This window comes from Bos indicus x Bos taurus, chromosome 21, assembly GCF_003369695.1.
Source record: "Bos indicus x Bos taurus breed Angus x Brahman F1 hybrid chromosome 21, Bos_hybrid_MaternalHap_v2.0, whole genome shotgun sequence".
NCBI lineage: Eukaryota > Metazoa > Chordata > Mammalia > Artiodactyla > Bovidae > Bos > Bos indicus x Bos taurus.
The window spans coordinates 20,313,259-20,330,492 of NC_040096.1; positions in this window are offsets into that span (position 1 = coordinate 20,313,259).

A 17,234-nucleotide genomic window follows, 5' to 3' on the forward strand; every position below is an offset into this window, starting at 1 on the left:
CATCCAGGTGGAAGTCTGGAAAGATCTAGGAGGAGTCCTACCTGAGCAGGATTTTCCTGGCCTGGGAGACTGGTTAGCAGCTTCCAAGCTGGGAACCAAGGGATTGAAAATGAACAAGGATGCTGTGTCTGATGCTGAATGGAGCCTTTCAGGGCATCCCAGGGAGTGGGTAGGGATGGATGGATGATCAGCCCCTTTTTAAAGGCAAAAGCTGAAAGAGGAGGCCCCTGCAGGACCCCTGGGAGGGGCCAGCCCTGAAGATGCACTGGGATTGTGGCAGGGCTGGGGGGAACAGACTGGAGTTGACTGGGGGCATTCCAGGGTCCCAGGGACCCTGAGGCAGTCCAGTAGCTGTCTTCTGACCCAGAAGGGATGCAGGCATGGAGCCAACCTTCCCCATGGAGGAGGCCTGGAGTGGAACTGAAGAAGCCCCATGAAAGCCTCAACATGTCTGAAATGCTATGAATTGTGAGCCCCGAGAAGTGTCCCTGGACAGTGACATGCCATTTTCACCATCTCACCTTATAGCCCAGTGTTTGGCTCCCTTGTGTCACCATGGAGTCCCTCTGAGCACCACACATTCTGGAGAAATCCTTACAGATGTGACAGAGCCAGCCTGGCCTCTGGGAGCCAGAGTGGTGTTAAGGACTCAGGCCAGAGCTATTACTCAAACAAACCAACAATCTCAGGGCCAGAATAGCAGCAATTATTTAAGTATTCTTGGAAACACCAAAATTTTCTTTCTTCTAGTTTGTACTAATTTTTTCCTCTGGGCTGCAGAACAGACTTGCATTGTCAGCACAACAGCACCAGCTCCCTCATTCCACCCTCCCTTCCCCAAGACACACCACACACACACACACACACACACACTCAGAAGAGAAACCCATGAGGCAGAGGCTTCTGTGAGTTCATAGAAAGCCCACGACCCAGGGAACTGGAGCCCATCCTCTGTGAGCCCTGGTCAGTGTGGTGGAACCCAGCTCTCCTGTGAGATGCAGCAGGTGGAGGAACCAAGGTTGGCAGAGAGGGGTGTTGGGGACAACAGCTGGAGAAAAGGGTCCTCCTCAAACAGTTCAGAGCCATGGAAAAGCCGCCCAGCATACTTAACTACACCTTCTTTGCCCACAGTGGATGCAGAGATCCACTTGATCTCCTCAGACAGTAGGTGGTGCTCTTGTATCTGGTACTCAGCACGGTGGACACACTCCCTCCCCTACCTGAGGCCTGACACTCAGGTGCCTCTCCCATAATGGCCCCTGAGGACCAGTAGCTGCCACCTAGAACCAGCTTCTCCAGGAACAGCAGCCTCCCTCCTGTCTCCATCACCAATCACATTAGTGAGGGCCCCAGTGACTGTCAACACATCACCAGGCTTTTACCGGGGTCTCCAGTGACATCACCTCCTCCGCCCAGCTCCCCATTTTCCAGTAATTGTGCCCAGAGCATGCAAGCTAATTGAAACAAGACGTGGACTTTTGTGCTAAAGTAGCCTTCACCAGAGAGGCAAGGGCGGCTTCTGGAAAATGTTAATGCTGTTTCCTGTTGGATGCAAATCCTGCTTGGAACTTAGCTTCAAACGAAACCTCATCTGTAAAATGAGGGGGTTGGACAATCCCGAAGAGCCATGCTGGCTCTGAGAGTTTATGCTACTGTGAAAAAAATTCCAACTGAGCCCTGGGTCGGGGAGCCAAAGGCTACTTCTGGTTGGCAATGGTGTTGTCACAAAGTGGCTGCAAATCAGTTTTTATTTTAGGCCCTGCAGCTGATAGATTAATTTCTATTTTGTGGGACGTACTCTGAATAATTCCATGAAAATCTTTCCACTGACATCACCAACCACCAGATAGGAGGTCCCCAATGTGCAAACCTCAGGCTGAGTTACTTTTCGAAGACTTGGGTCCAGGTAGAAAAAATGGTTGTTTATGATTGGGACCCCCTAATTGCTATGGAAACCAAGTTTCTCCCTCTCTATCCTCTTCAGGAGGTGTAAGCTTCAGAGGGTTTCCCACTTACCCATGCCCAGAACCGAACTTAAGAAGTCCAATCTTGGGTCAGGCAAATCCACCAGATATTAAAGACAGACAAAAGTTCTGTGCTCTGGACAGCCGGACAACCTGAATTTGGGAGGTGTGCACTTCACTGCTATATAATTTTGGCTTGGAGGTTTATTGTTTGTTTGTTTGGTTAATTATTTCTTGTGGAATTTCTCCACGTAGGTCCAGTCTTCCTGAGACTTCCTAAGTTCTTTATTTGGAAAAGAAAAAGATCCTTTTAAAAAAGAGAGAGAGAGAGAGAGAGAGAGAGAGAGAGAGAGAGAGAGAAGAGGTTTATAATCATTTCAGCTGGGAGACCCAAACTGCTGAGTAGAGAAATGCGTTTAGAGATCAGCCAGGTGTGAGATGAACCACAGCTAAGACCAGCAGACGATTTCTAAATCGACAAAAGCAAAGAGCTTTCTCTTTACTCCACTTCGAAATTCTTTGGAACCTCCACACTGAAAGAAGTCTGAGAAGTCACCTGGTATATCCACCCAGGTTATGGCAGCCTGTGTTCCTCCATCCTTGGCAACTGTCAGCCGACTCTCTGCTTCCCTGGGCAGTCAATTCTATATTCTTATAACTTGGCTGAAAAAAACCTCCTGAGGTTCTTAGAATGAGCTGAAATCAGCCTCCCTGTTACTCCCATTCACCAGTCACAGGTTTGTTCTCAGAAGGACCGTGCAGAGAAAAAAGTACAAACTCTAGTCCCAGTGAGCTTGGACAGTACTATTGGCCGCGGGTGCCATGTCATCTTCTCTTCTGGATGAATACCCTTAGTTCTTTTCATCACTCCTCATTTTCAGGCATTTCCAGGCCCTTCACCCTCCTGGCCACCTGCCTCTGGATGCTTTCCAAACCGTTGGCTTCCTTTTCACGCTGTGATTGGAATTCTGTTCTGATGATCTGAATTCTGAGTTGATGGACTGACGGATGTAGAAAGTGAAAGTCACTCAGTCGTGTCCGACTCTTTGCGACCCCATGGACCATACAGTCCATGGAATTCTCCAGGCCAGGATACTGGGGTGGGTAGCCTTTCCCTTCTCCAGGGGAATCTTCCCAACACAGGGATCGAATCCAGGTCTCCCACATTGCAGGCAGATTCTTTACCAGCTGAGCCACAAGGAAAGCCCAAGAATACTGGAGTGGATAGCCTATCCCTTCTCCAGCGGATCTTCCCGACCTAGGAATCAAACCAGGGTCTCCTGCATTGCAGGTGGATTCTTTACCAACTGAGCTACCAGGGAAGAGATAAGCTCAAACCTGAAACTGCGAAGCCACATACGGGTGGCTCACCAGAAACGGGCTACAGGGACATGTCCTGTCATGAAAGGACATCTTTGAGTTGCTTGCAAACACTATGGCATGTTGTCTACAATGAGAAACACATGCTGAAGTGAAAGTGTTAGTCACTCAGTCGTGTCTGACTCTTTGCGACCCCATGGACTGTAACCTGCCCAAGAATCCATGTAGGTTCTCCAGGCAAGAATACTGGAGTGAGTTGCCCTCCTATAGGGAAATCTTCCCAACCCATGGATCAAACCCAGGTCTCCTGCGTTGCAGACAGATTCTTTACCATCTGAGCTACCAGGGAAGCCCCAACCACATGCTACGTATCCTTAAGTGTCTCTAGAGAATCAGAGTATAGTTGGAAGTGATTCCTTTTTCCTTCAGTGAACGCTTAGTATGAATCTTCTAAGATTCTATCTCTGATCATAGATGAAAGGCTTTGGAGCCATGATAACAGATGGTCCAGTCTCTAACCTCAAGGAGATTCACTGGGATAATCTACAACAGCTTAATTGGCCCAGGTGTGCTAGCTCTAAACAACTTTGGAAGAATTCTGCTTGTGATTTTAATAAAAAGCATAATCATAGATGACCATAGATGATTGAAGATGGAAGGACTCTCAGAAAGCTTGAATTGATGTCCCTTGGTTTATAGATGTGCAAACTGAGCTCCAGAATTTGTAACTCATCCACCTGGCCATCTATCCTTCTATCCATCGACACAACAAATGTATTTATTTAGCAGCCGCAATTTGCAAGTAATATATTTGGGGGGAGTCCAAAGTGAACAGCAATACCAGATAAGGGGTAGGAAGTAACTTTGTTGGTATATGGATAAAAAGCTCGTATTGAATGATCTGGCCAACATAATCTGGTTGGTTGACAGGCATCAAAGCCAGGACTCGAAACCAAGTCTTCTGCTGTCTGGCACAGGGCTTTTCCAAAGCACATGCTTTCACCAGTAAATGACTGATGGTAGACAATAGAGCATCTGCTCTATATCAGGGAACCCTGTCCTGATGGAATCCTATTTAGACATTTCAGACAATACATCTGTAATGGTGAATGTGCTGGTTGCACAGATGTAGTGCTTCACCACTGAAAAGCACGATGCAGAAGATAAACATCATTTCTGTCCATCTTCCAGAAGCATAGACAGTCTCTCCTTAACTCCTTCATTCATGACTCCTCCTTGCCAACAGTTTACGAAAACTCTCTCCCAGGATCCACCAGAGAGCAAATCCAACTTGTTTTCTTTAACTTTCCTGCTCTTTGAGCTCCATGAGATAGGATGCTATTGGCTTTCCTGAACATCCTCCTTCCTTGGTTCCCATATCCTTCTCTCTTAAGTCTGCCCACTTGCTGACACTATCCCTTGTCAGGCCCTTAACCATGAACATTATCAAGAATATTACCTTGTACATTATAGCTTCTGGATAAATGTATTTGTTGAGTGGATGGATGGTTGGATGGATGGATGGATTGCTATGTGAATTAATGACAAATTCTGGAGCCCAGTTTGCCCATTTATAAACCAAAGGATATTAATTCAAGCTTCCGAGGGTTCCCCATTCTTCATATTTTGCCATAATGTCTCTCTTTTGAGGACTGACTCATTCACAAACTATCGGCTATCATCTCTATGTATGAAGTTTCCAAATCTACATCCCCACCTTAACAAGAACCCTTTGTTCCACTTGGCTCTTGTTCTGCTGCTTCAAACCCAACAGATCTCTGATCAAGCCATCCTTGTCTGATCCCCAGTCTGCAAGCTGAACATCCATCTCTTTTCCACAACCCTGACCAGCAGCCCTCCCTTTCAGACTCATTCTCTTAGTCCATCAGGCTCAAAACATTGAGACAAAATTCAATTTTCCTCTCTTAAATAAATGAGTCATCTACATAAAGTCATTAGAGATATCTCTCTCAGATAAGCTTAATTTTATCCATCCATCTATCTGTGAATCCATCCTTCATCCTTTGAGAACATCCCAGCTTTCTCTGGGATGACCACATCACGTGTCAGATAAGCCAGATCCCTCTCCTGAAAGTTCAGGGTGATGTCACATCTCAGCTAGAATTGCTGGTGTATGCATCCCTCAGGCATTTGAGCCATGCCCAGCCAGATGCTTCCCTCACCTTCTTTTCACCCTTGAGTACAAGTCCAAGACTGAGAGCATGTGCAAGGCCACAGAGATGCCTCCCCATCAGACGTCTTGCTAGAGAGCACATGGCCCTCTTGCTCCTCTGGGAAGGGAAACTCTCCAGGGGCTCAATGGGCTATAACCAGACCCTGTTTAGAATAGGCAGCTGAGAGTTCAGGGTTCCCCGGGGCTGAGCAGTCACCCCTCCAGTGCAGCCCACTCCCAACTCCCTCCCTCCTTGACCTCATAGCCCCTATCCCCAACTTCCGTTCCTGACACCAGCATCCAGACCTTCTCTATGATTGTCTGCAAAGAGACGGAGGGATGAGGGGGGCTGTATACTAGTTAAACATCTTTGTTTTTATATTTTTTTTTCTGGACTTATATTTTAATGTTTTGTACGATCTGTGTTTCCCAACTTCATATAATCTATAGATCTGCGACTCTCCTCTATGACTGCAATAGGACATTCATTTTTATATACGAAATCTTACTGTTTTATTACCCCAACTTCTTCAACATTAAAAAATGAATTAGCTATAATCTCTATCAACAACTTCAAATCATTTCTGGTGAGAAAGTGAAGTTGCTTAGTCGTGTCTGACTCTTTGTGACCCCGTGGACTGTAGCCTGCCAGGATCCTCCATCCATGGAATTTTCCAAAATAATTTCATTTTATTTATTTTTGGCTGTGCTGGGTCTTCGTTGCTGCAAGGGTTTTTCTCTACTTGCAGCGAGCACAGGCTACTCTCTAGTTGGGTGTATGGGCTTCTCATTGCGATGGCTTCTCTTGTGGAGAACAGGCTTTAGGCATGCAGGCCTCAGTGGTTGCAGCACCGGGGCTCAGCAGTTGCAGTTCCCGGGCTCTAAAATAAGGCTCAGTAGTTGTGGTGCATGGGCTTACCTGCTTGGCAGCATGTGGGATCTTCCTGGATCAGGGATCGAACCCATGACTCCTGCATTGGCTGCTGGATTCTTATCCACTGAGCCACCAGGGAAGCCCCAGTCAAACATCTTTAACATGGAGGCAAATATCCAGGAGAAAGCCCCTTTGGGGAGTGTTGCGGCATGCAAAGTGGCTAGCATCCAGGCATGACCTCCCATGTACTCATGTAAAGATATTTCCAGTCTGATTGCAGTATACCTGCATCCAGATTTCCAGACTGACAGAAAATTGGAGCTTTGAGGGCCCTCAGCAACCAACCAATTCAATCCCTGCCCTGTGCAGATGAGAAGACCAAGGCTCAGTGACCTCCCACGGTCATTCAGTGAGGCAGAGACAAAGCTGGAACTAGAAGACAGAGGGCCAGTGTGACAGGCAGGATAGTGACAGCGAGCCACCCACTCACTGAGATAGACCCCACAGCAGCTGGGGGTTCTGGGTTCTCCTCCTTAAACTTTGAGTAAGAGAGCTTCTGCTGGTGGAGCCAGGTGGGTGGTGTGAGCCCAGAATGGCAGTAGAGAACTGGGGTGGGGGTCTGAGTGGGGTGGGGAGCGTGTCCAGTGAGAGAGAACCCATGCTTGGCCTGGGAGCCTAGCACAGTGGGAGAGGCAGACAGAGAACAGCCCCACAGGGACTTGAACTTCATCTTCCCCGCCAGGAGCCTGATCACCTGGGAAGCCAGTCAGTTTCGCAGAAGGGCCCCTCCCTGGCCTCTCTGCCGGCTCACAGGGACGGCTGGCCAGGAGGCAGTCCTTCCACCCACGGCTTCCATGGCTGCCCGGGACTCGGGCATCCTGCCCTCTCACCTCACCCCTCGCATCCAGACGTGCTCAGGAGGCAGGCTGTCTTTGCCAAGGGCCCTCAGAGGTCCAGACGATCTTGATCCAGTTCCAGGGACTGAGTCTCCCAGTGTACCGAAAAATAGAAAGATGCCAAACAGGGCTCCAAAAATTGAGGTGTGTTTAAAGCATTTCCTGTGAACAAATTAACACTCTTCACACACACACACACACACCCCAAACATAAAGCAACATAATCATGCTATTCACAAAATAATCATAGAAATTATATAAACATTCAGAGCGCCCCCCCACCGACCCCCAACTTGGCAACATGGCCTAGCAGTGAACAAGGATTTAAAGTTGTATGGTGAAGGTCGGCCTCAGCAACTCTCTATGACTGCATGTGTGAAACTTCTCTCAACGTGAGTTACATCTCAAGTCGAGACGGGGACTAAATGGCTCTTGGGTCCCAGGCCCTCTCCTTCGGTCAGCTCCACACCGAGGTGTGCAGTTGAGGGACCGAACCTGAGAGTGACGGGGCCCCGCGGGGACTGGGCCTGACCTGGCGGCCTCCACACCCACACCCAACCCCAAGCCCGTACCTCAGGGAGAGAGGGAGGGAAGCCAGGCTGCCCCCAGGGACAGTGCAGGAGCCTGGGCTGCCGGTGGGCCGCCAGGCCTGGCTGAATGAAGCCTTTTCATAGCACACCACCCAGGAGGGGGGTGTGATCCCTCCCCAGCCACACAGAAGCCTCTCAACCCAGGCAGCACAGTGCCCTGTTCACACAGCTCAGGAAACAAAATAAATATATTCTCCCCTGAAGACCCCACAATGGGGCTTTTTCACAGCACAGAATCAGAAACGGCCCTCTCGCTCTCCACCCGGCTGACAGGCTACTGGTCCCTATAGCCTTTGCCTGACCCTTTCTAGACTAGCCAGGGTTCCCTAGTAGCTCAGACAGTAAAGAATTTGCCTACAATACAGGAGATCCAGGTTCAAACCCTGGGTAAGGAAGATCCCCTGGAGAAGGGAATGGTTACCCACTCCAGTATTCTTGCCTGGAGAATCCCATGGACAGAGAAGCCTGGCAAGCTACAGTCCATGGGGTCACAAAGACTGGGACACCTCTGAGCGACAAACACTTTCTAGACTCAGGGTCCACCTGGCCTAGCCTAGGCCTGTCTTTCTACTTTCTGGTCAAGTCCTTGTATGGTCAAGTGGCCTCCTGGGTAGGTATTGGGAACAATCTGTAAGAATTTGGAGAAAGGAAGGAGACAGGACCCAATGCTTATTGATTTTCTACTAAGTGTCAGGAAAGTGAGGGACATGCTTACCTGCCCTGGATGGTATACTTCCCTCTGTCGGAATGCCATCTTCCTCTCCACTCTACTCTCTCTAAAATCATGGGGAATAGTAAAAAACAAATAGATAATATCCGCTGAGTGCTGACTCCAAACCAAGCACTTTTTGGAACTCAAGCATCGCCTCTTACAGGAAGCTTTCCCTGACTTCACTCAGTATTGAGATCATCTGTCTAAGAATCTCTCTCCGACTGGATGGGGAAGGCCTAGATGTCATGGCCTTGCACTCCATTTCTGAGTACCTGGGTTCCTTCCCAGAGATGACCCCTAAAGGTTGGGTGAATGTGATTGCCTCTAGTTTCCTCACCAATACAGTTGCTTATAGAGCGCCTTGAACTAGTGCAAGCCCTGAGCCATAGAGACTAATGGTTACAGTCTTGGAGTCAGCATCCTAGCTGTTAGGCCTGGGCCAATTCAACCATCTAAGCCTTTCTTTTCTTTTTTTTTGCTTTATTTGCATTTGTTGCTGTTTTAGCTTTTAATTTCAAGCACAACAAGTTGGTTAATGATATCCTTTAGCTCAAAATATATGATCATCATTAGTGCAAAGCTCTTTCTTGTTTCTTTTTATAGCTTTAATTGACATAGAATAAGATTTAAAGTGTGCAATTTGGTGAGTTTTGGCACGTTCATACATTTGAAGAACCCATCACCATAACCCAGGTAGTGAACAAATCCTTCCACAAGTTTCTTCGTGCCCTCTGGTCATCTCTCCCCCCACCACTCCCCTCCTCCTATCCCCCACTCTGGGGGCAACCACTCATCTGCTTTCTGTCACTACAGATTAGTTTGTGTTTTCTAGAAATGTATATAAATAGAATCATACTATCTGGACTCTTTCATTCTGTGTAATTATTTTGCAAGTCATCCATACTGTTGTGTGTATCGTGGTTTTTCCTCTTTTATTGTTGAGAAGCAGTCTATTGTAGTTATAGTACAATTTGCTCAACCACTTATCTGTTGATGGACACTGGAGTGGTTCCCATTTTGGGTCTATTACAAATAACGTGAATATATATGTAGAAAACTTGGTGTGAACATATACTTTCATTTCTCTCTCGAAGTAGAATGACTGGTCATATTTTATTTTCTTCTTCATTCCCAACCTTTACTCTCCCTCTCCCTTAAGCACCCACTCTGATATTTAACGTATTCCCTTAACTATGAATAAATTATCATAAAATGAGCAGAGCTGTTGTGTTCGTGGTGGGCGGTGGGGGGTTAGCTTATGTACCTTGCTGTAAATCTAGTTGTTTCTTACCTTTTTCACTTGATCTTATTTTGGAAGCTCCACTGTGTATACTCTTCAATTAGAAGTTTGTTATTTCTAATTACTGTGCAGCATTCATAGTGTGAACCCATCACTTTATTTATCCTTCCCTTTAAAAGAAATATTTATTTGGCTGCACTGGGTCTTAGAAGCAGCACACTGATCTTCATTGCTGCATTCGGGCTCTAGTTTCCCAGTCAGGGATCGAACTCAGCCCCCCTGCACTGGGAGCTCAGAGTCTTACCCACTAGATCACCAGAGAGGTCCCTATCCCTCCCTTTGATCAACTCCAAGGTTTGCGCCCAATCCAGCCCTCCCATAAATGATGCCACAGGGAATATGTCATCCTTCCAGTCCCCTTGCTGATCTGTACAAGCACTGAGTTGGATATCTGGGTCCCAAGGTGTGCACTTACTTTATATCACTCAGCTCTGCTGGCTTGACTATTTTCTCACCACCTGAGCCAACTAGTTAACTGCCTGCCCTTCAGCAGTGCTCCAGCCCCATCTCCCCACATCCCGGCCAGTGCTGAATACCCGTTTGCTTTACTGATCTTTGCCATTCTGATGGGTGTCAAGTGATATCATGTTTCAATGTATATTCATCTTATTACTAATGAGATTGAGCATCTTTTCCTCTTTTTTAAGATTTTTTTAATATGGACCATTTTTTAAAGATTTTATTGAATTTGCTACAATATTGCTTCTGCTTTATGTTTTGATTTTTTGGCAGCAAGGCATGTGGGATATTAGCTCCACAGCCAGGAATTGAACTTTACCCTCTGCATTAGAAGGTGAAGTCTTAGCCACTGGACTGCCAAGGAATTCCAGAGCATCTTTTCAATTACTTGTTAGCTCTTAGGATTTCTTATTCTGTGAATTACCAATTTGCATTCTTTGCCTATCAAACTTTGTACTTCCTAACTTTTCCTTACTGAGAGGCAGGAGTTCTTTGTTTTGCTTTGTTTGTATTGAGATATGACAGCATATTAAAAAGCAGAGACATTACTTTGCCAACAAAGGTCCATATAGTCAAAGCTAAGATTTTTTCAGTAGTCATGTATGGATATGAGAGTTAGACCATAAAGAAGGCTGAGTGACAAAGAATTGATGCTTTTGAACTGTGGTGTTGGCAGAGACTCTTGAGAGTCCCTTGGCCTGCAAGATCCAACTAGTCAATCCTAAAGGAAATCAGTCCTGAATATTCATTGGAAGGACTGATGCTGAAGCTGAAGCTCCAATACTTTGGCCACCTGATGCAAAGAGCCAGCACACTGGAAAAGACCCTGATTCTGGGAAAGATTGAGGGCAGGAGGAGAAGGGGACGACAGAGGACGAGATGGTTGGATGGCATCACCAATTCAATGGACATGAGTTTGAGCAAGCTCCGGGAGAGAGTGAAGGACAGGGAAGTCTGATGTGCTGCAGTCCATGGGGTTGCAGAGTCAGACATGACTGAGTGACTGAACAACAATAACTTCTAAAAAGTAAAGTGCACAGATATTTAGTGTGGAACTTGGTTAGTTTCTACACATGTTTACACTGGTGTAACCATTGCCCAGATCAAGATTTAGAGCATGTCCAGCCCTCACAAAGTTCCTTGTGTCCCTCTAGTCAGCAACCTCTTAAGGTAGCCACTGTTCTGACCTTTATCACCTTAAATTATCCCTGAAACTTTATGTAAATGGAATTAAACAGTATGCACTTTTTTCACCAGCTATTATCTGTGAGACCCATCTGTGTTGCTGTCTGCAGCATTAGGTCATTCTTTTTCATTGCTGCATAATATTCCATCATGTGCCTGTACCACAATGAATTCACCCTTTTTCTTGCTGCTGGACATTTGGGTTATTTCCAATTTGGAGCTATTGTATATGAATAAAGCTTCTATTTATTTATTTGGCCGTTTCAGGTCTCAGTTGTGGCATACAGAATCTTTCACTTCAGTACACAGATTCTCTAGTTGTGCCTCAGGGGCCTAGGTGCTCTGAAGCATGTGGGATCCCAGCTCCCTGACCACGGATAGAACCCAAGTCCCCTACACTGCAAGATGGATTCCCAACCACTGGACCACCAGTGAAGTCCTGTGAATAAAACTTCTAGAAACATTCTTGAACAAGCTTTTGGGTGGACATAAGTACCAAGTGCAGTTGGGAGTGGGATTGCTGCATCAGGTTTAGCTTTAACGGACACCACCAAGCATTTTCTAAAATGTTTGTTCCAACTGCCACTCTTACCAATGGGATTTGAAAATTCAAGTTGCTCCTCACTCCTGACAATGCTTGATATTTTCAGTCTTTTTTAATTATAGCCACTCCAGTGGGTTTTGTAAGCGAGGTCTGTATATCCTAAGAGATTCACTTCTTTGGAGTTATATACTGTGTTGTAGATGTAATTTTACCCATTATCTTAGTCTATCCTGTACCACTGGTATCTGTCTTCTTATCTGTAAATGAGGATAATACCACCTACCTTCAAAACCTGGCAAAACAATAAACAGGTGCTCAATTCACGTTAGCAAGCATTTCTGTCTCCACCGTTAGACCGGTGCCCTTCCAGGGCAGTGCCTGGATCTTAATTTGTGTAGCAAACAGAGCCCAGCTCTGGGCCAACAAGGATTGGTTTTTCAATAAAGTTTGTTGATTGACTAAATGACCGAGCCTCCCAGAAGCAATCTCCAGACCGCAATTCAAAGATCTGAGGGAGGAAATGATGGGCTGTGGCAGTGAAATTGGAGGAACATTTCCCTTTCAGGCATCTAGCGGGTGGGGGAGCCCCCTCCTCCACGCATGGGGCCCGGGACCTAGCGAGGAGGGATGGGGGTGGGTGGGAGCCAGGGCTGAGAAGTGGTAGTTTTTCCTCTTGAGTGCTCGCTGCCCGGGTGGGCGGCGCGGAGCCGGCCAGCTGCCGTCTGCCCCTCTGCCCGTCCCTTTTTTCCAAAGGCTTTGCCCAGAGGAGCAGGAGGAGGAGTAGAAGGAGGCGGCGGCGGCAGAGACTGTGGAGGAGGGCGCTAGTCTCGCCCCCGCGCGGCCACGGGAGCCTCCCTCGGGGCCTCGCTGCCCTGGGCGGGCGCTGCTGGACCGCGCGAGCCGCCGCTGGCAGCCAGACGGAGGCGCCTCGCCGCCTCGTCGCTCCGCCACCTGGCTGCCGCCTTCCCCGCCGCCGCGCCGCCCCCTCCGCCCGTAGAGCAGCCCGCAGGCCAGAATGGGCAGCCACAGGGGCGCCGCCACCGCGGGCATCACCCTCCCCCGGCAAACAGCACTTCTTAGCTGGAGGGTTCGCCAGTCCTGCAGTCAACCCTTATAGACTTACACTAGAGTTTAGGCCATCCTTCCCCTTTCCCACTAGGGCCTGAGGATGGGGAGGGGAAGCAACTGGTCTAAGATCGCATGGTGAATTAGGAACAGTCAGCACTAGGCTCAAACCCCTACTCCCTGTCCTGCCTGACCTCTGCCCTATGGCCAACACACAAGCATTTTGCTCAAGTGTGCCTCCCCAATCCCCCTTGACTCCCCAAGCTGTCCCCCCTACTCCCACCCCCGCGTCCCCCACCCAATCCCCTCTCTGTGCATTACCTGGAGGCTGGCAAAAGCCTTCACAGGTCTCCTGCCTTCCTTCTTGTCCCCTTAACATACCATCCTCCATCCAGCAGCCAAAGTGATCTTTTAGAACATGAATCTGATCACCACTCTGTTTTAAGCCCTGATGTCTTCCAGCATAGGGGGGAATATGGATGAAAACCTACCACATCCCCACACCTCCACTCCCGCCCCTACAACCCCAGGCCCCTGGGTTTACTCCTCAGACCTGTATATTCAGTCCCTTGACCTGGGCTTCAACTTGCCAGGTTCATTTACACCGCAGGGACCGCAGGGTCTTTGAACTTGCTGTTCCCTCTTCTCCCAAACACTCCTTCTTTAGGGGTTCTTAATCAGAAGAGTCTATGGATCGAGGTCAATTTCAGTTTAACTGTTTTCCTGTGTAACCTTGCGTATATTGTTTTATGTGTTTAAAAACATCATTTGGGGAAGGGGTCCATCAGCTTCACTAGACTGTCCCAGCACCTATGGCACAGAAGAGTTTAGAAACCCCTACACCTTTGCAGAAAGGCAGAAAGTGAAGAGGAACTAAAGAGCCTCTTGATGAGGATGAAAGAGCAGAGTCAAAAAGCTGGCTTAAAACTCAACATTCAAAAAACTAAGATCATGGCATCTGGTCCCATCACCTCCTGGCAAATAGAAGGGGAAAAAAATGCAAGCAGTGACAGGTTTTATATTCCTGGGCTCCAAAATCACTGTGGATGGTGACTGCAGTGAAAATTAAAGAAATTAAAAGACGCTTGCTCCTTGGAAGAAAAGCTATGACAAACCTAGACAGTATATTAAAAAGCAAAGACAGTACTTTGCCTACAAAGGTTCATATAGTCAAAGTTATGGTTTTTCCAGTAGTCACGTACAGATGTGAGAGTTGGATCATAAAGAAGACTGAACACTGAAGAATTGATGCCTTTGAATTGTGGTGCTGAAGAAGACTCTTGAAAGTCCCTTGGACTGCAAGGAGATCAAACCACTCAATCCTAAAGGAAATTAACTTGAATATTCACCGAAAGGACTGATGCTGAGACTGAAGCTCCAATACTTTGGTCACCTGATGTGAAGAGCTGAGTCATTGGAAAAGACCCTGATGCTAGGAAAGATTGAAGGCAAAAGGAGAAGAGGGTAGCAGAAGATGAGATGGTTAGATGGTATCACCAACTCAATGGACATGAATTTGAAAAAACTCTGGTACATAGTGAAGGACAGGGAAGCCTGGCATGCTGCAGTCCATGGGGTCGCAAAGAGTTGGACACAATTGAGTGACTGAACAACAGACCTTTGCACATCTGGATCTTCCTTGTCCTTCAAGTTCCAAGTCAATGTTACCTCCTCAGGGAGGTCTTCCCTGGTTGTGTCAGCTAAGGTTGCTCCCTTCCTCATCTGGTCACTACTTAATACTGTATTTCCCTAAGTGTGGTCCCTGGACCCATAGCATCACTCAGAAATTTGTTCAAAATACATGTTCTTAGAATCCATCTCAGACCTAGTGAGTGAGAAACTCTGGGGAAGGGACCCAACACTCTATTTTTAAGAAGCCCTCAAAGGTGATTCAGATGTTGGATCTTCAACTTGGACAACTGCTGGTTCAGCATGGTATCACAGTTTTCACCATCCACCCAAGGAAAGTTGGAACCTGGGGGCTTGAAAAGAGGAAGCAGAATGGGGGCAAAGATGGAAGAGGAGCTGGCTGGGTAATGAGACAGAACTATACCAACGTATAACCCACAGAGGCCAAGCTGTCTTGGGGAAGGTGCATGGCTTGACTTCAGCCAGAGTAGGGCTTGGCAAGCCTGACTTCTGTCTCATGTTGGCTGGCCCAGATCAGCATCAAGCTGGAGAGAAGGAGGTCCACATTTCTGTGTTCATGGGTGACACGAGAGGAGCTTGCATTCCCCTGGACACTCATACCTCTTCCCTGGTCTGAACATTAACCAGGATCCCTGAGGTCCCATTTGGAATCAGCCACAGTCGCTCCCATCTCATACCAGCCTGGTCTCCTGGCCTCGACTCTACTGGCCACAGGAAGTTCCAGGGCGATCCCAGGGCCCTCCCATCCTGTTTCCTGTGCATTTTCCAGGAGGGCCAGAAGTTCATGCAACCTGAGTCTGAGCCTTTCTTCAGACTGGAGAGCTGGTCCCTCTTTGCCAGTCCCTGGGAGCTGCCTGATGCTTCCTGCAGACCGGCTAGGTGCGGCCTCTGGCTCTGGTGTTGAATAAGGAGGGTTAAGGCCCTCTTCCCCTTGGCCACTAGTCTCTGGCCTTTGTGCAATTCCCAGGCCCTGAAGAGGGAAACCAGACACTTTTAATTGACTTCCCCAATCTGATGATAGAGTATTGGGTATCAATAGACCGCAGGCAAGCTATTTTCATCCATGATTTCAGATGGCAGCTGAGGCCCAGGCTACCACCACCATCCTGCCACACCACCCCAGGGGATGAGCTCAACCCTGTTTGCTAGCACAGCAGCATTTGCTGTGGCCAGCCAGTCTGATGCAGGACCTCCCAGCGAAAGTTCTAGGAAGTGGGGGTGTAAGCAGTTACAGCAGTGGGCTGAACCAAGGTCTATTGGAGAACAGCTTGGAGTCAGGAGACCTGGGCATTCTCCCAGCTCAGCCTCCTCCAAGCCGCGGACAATGAATGGATGACTTGTCCAATCTATGCCTCAGTTTCCTCGCCTGCCAAGAGGAGGCTGAAGTAGATGACTATTCTTGGCTCTGGAATTCTACAGTGAAGCCTGAATGCTTTTTTCCACCCTGTCTTATTTCAGAGTCCTGAGCCTTGCTAGCTGTCATCAAGATAAGAATCACCAACTTAACAACACTCAGGGGGTCCTGAGTTTGGTTCCGACTTCCCCACCTGCATGCACGTCCTGAACCTTGGCCAGCTCTCCTAAGCACAGGATGGAGATATCATCTCTAAAGTGTTTAGGGCATTTCACAGTTCTATGTATATACTCTGGGTCCAGTGTGAGCAAGCATAAATTGAGGAGGAAGTGATATGACCAGGATGCTTGTGGGCACTTCTTCTCCTCACAGCCCCCTCATCCAACCCCTGCACTCAGCCTTTCACTAAGCATGACCTGACTGATCTACATGCCACCCCTCCACTACCAGTCTGTGACTTCAAAGGCAAGGAGGGGATCTGATTACCTCTGTGTCTACAAGACACAGTGGGCACTTAATGAGCAGTCATGGAACAAATGAATGAATAAGCAAATAAATGGATGGATGGATGGGTGGGCAGATAAATGAAAGAAAGAAGGCAGTCCACAAGATGCATGCTTGCTTAAGACCCTGTGTGTATGTGTGCGTTGTTGCTAGGTGGGGAGAGGACAGGATTAGTCACAGCCAAGGAGGAGGGGACTCCATGGCTGTGCCTGGAAGCCTTCCCCCTCAGTCACGGTCTGCAGACTCAAGAATAGGGAGAAGCTTTTCTCTGCGAGAAAAACCATAGAATCATGGAATGTTGGCTCCAAGCAAAAACCACAGGTCACTTAATCCACACCCCTCCAGTGAGGAAGCAAAAAGCCCAGACAGGTTCAGTTCCTGCCTGTACTCTGAGCTCATCATGGAAACTGTTGTTTTTTCCATGAAAACTGAGCCAGGAGGGCAGAGGAGAAGGGGGCATGGGAGGAGTCAGCATTAAACAGAAAACTGTTAATCACAGAGAGAGTGTGTGCTTTCCCAAGGACCTGAGCAGCTCAGGGCAAGGGGCTCACAAAGCAAAGGTGGGCTTTGCCAAGCTTCAGGGGTGCCAGCTTGCCTGGGCTGGGCCATCAGGCATTATGTAACCAAGCCAAAGCCTCCAAGAA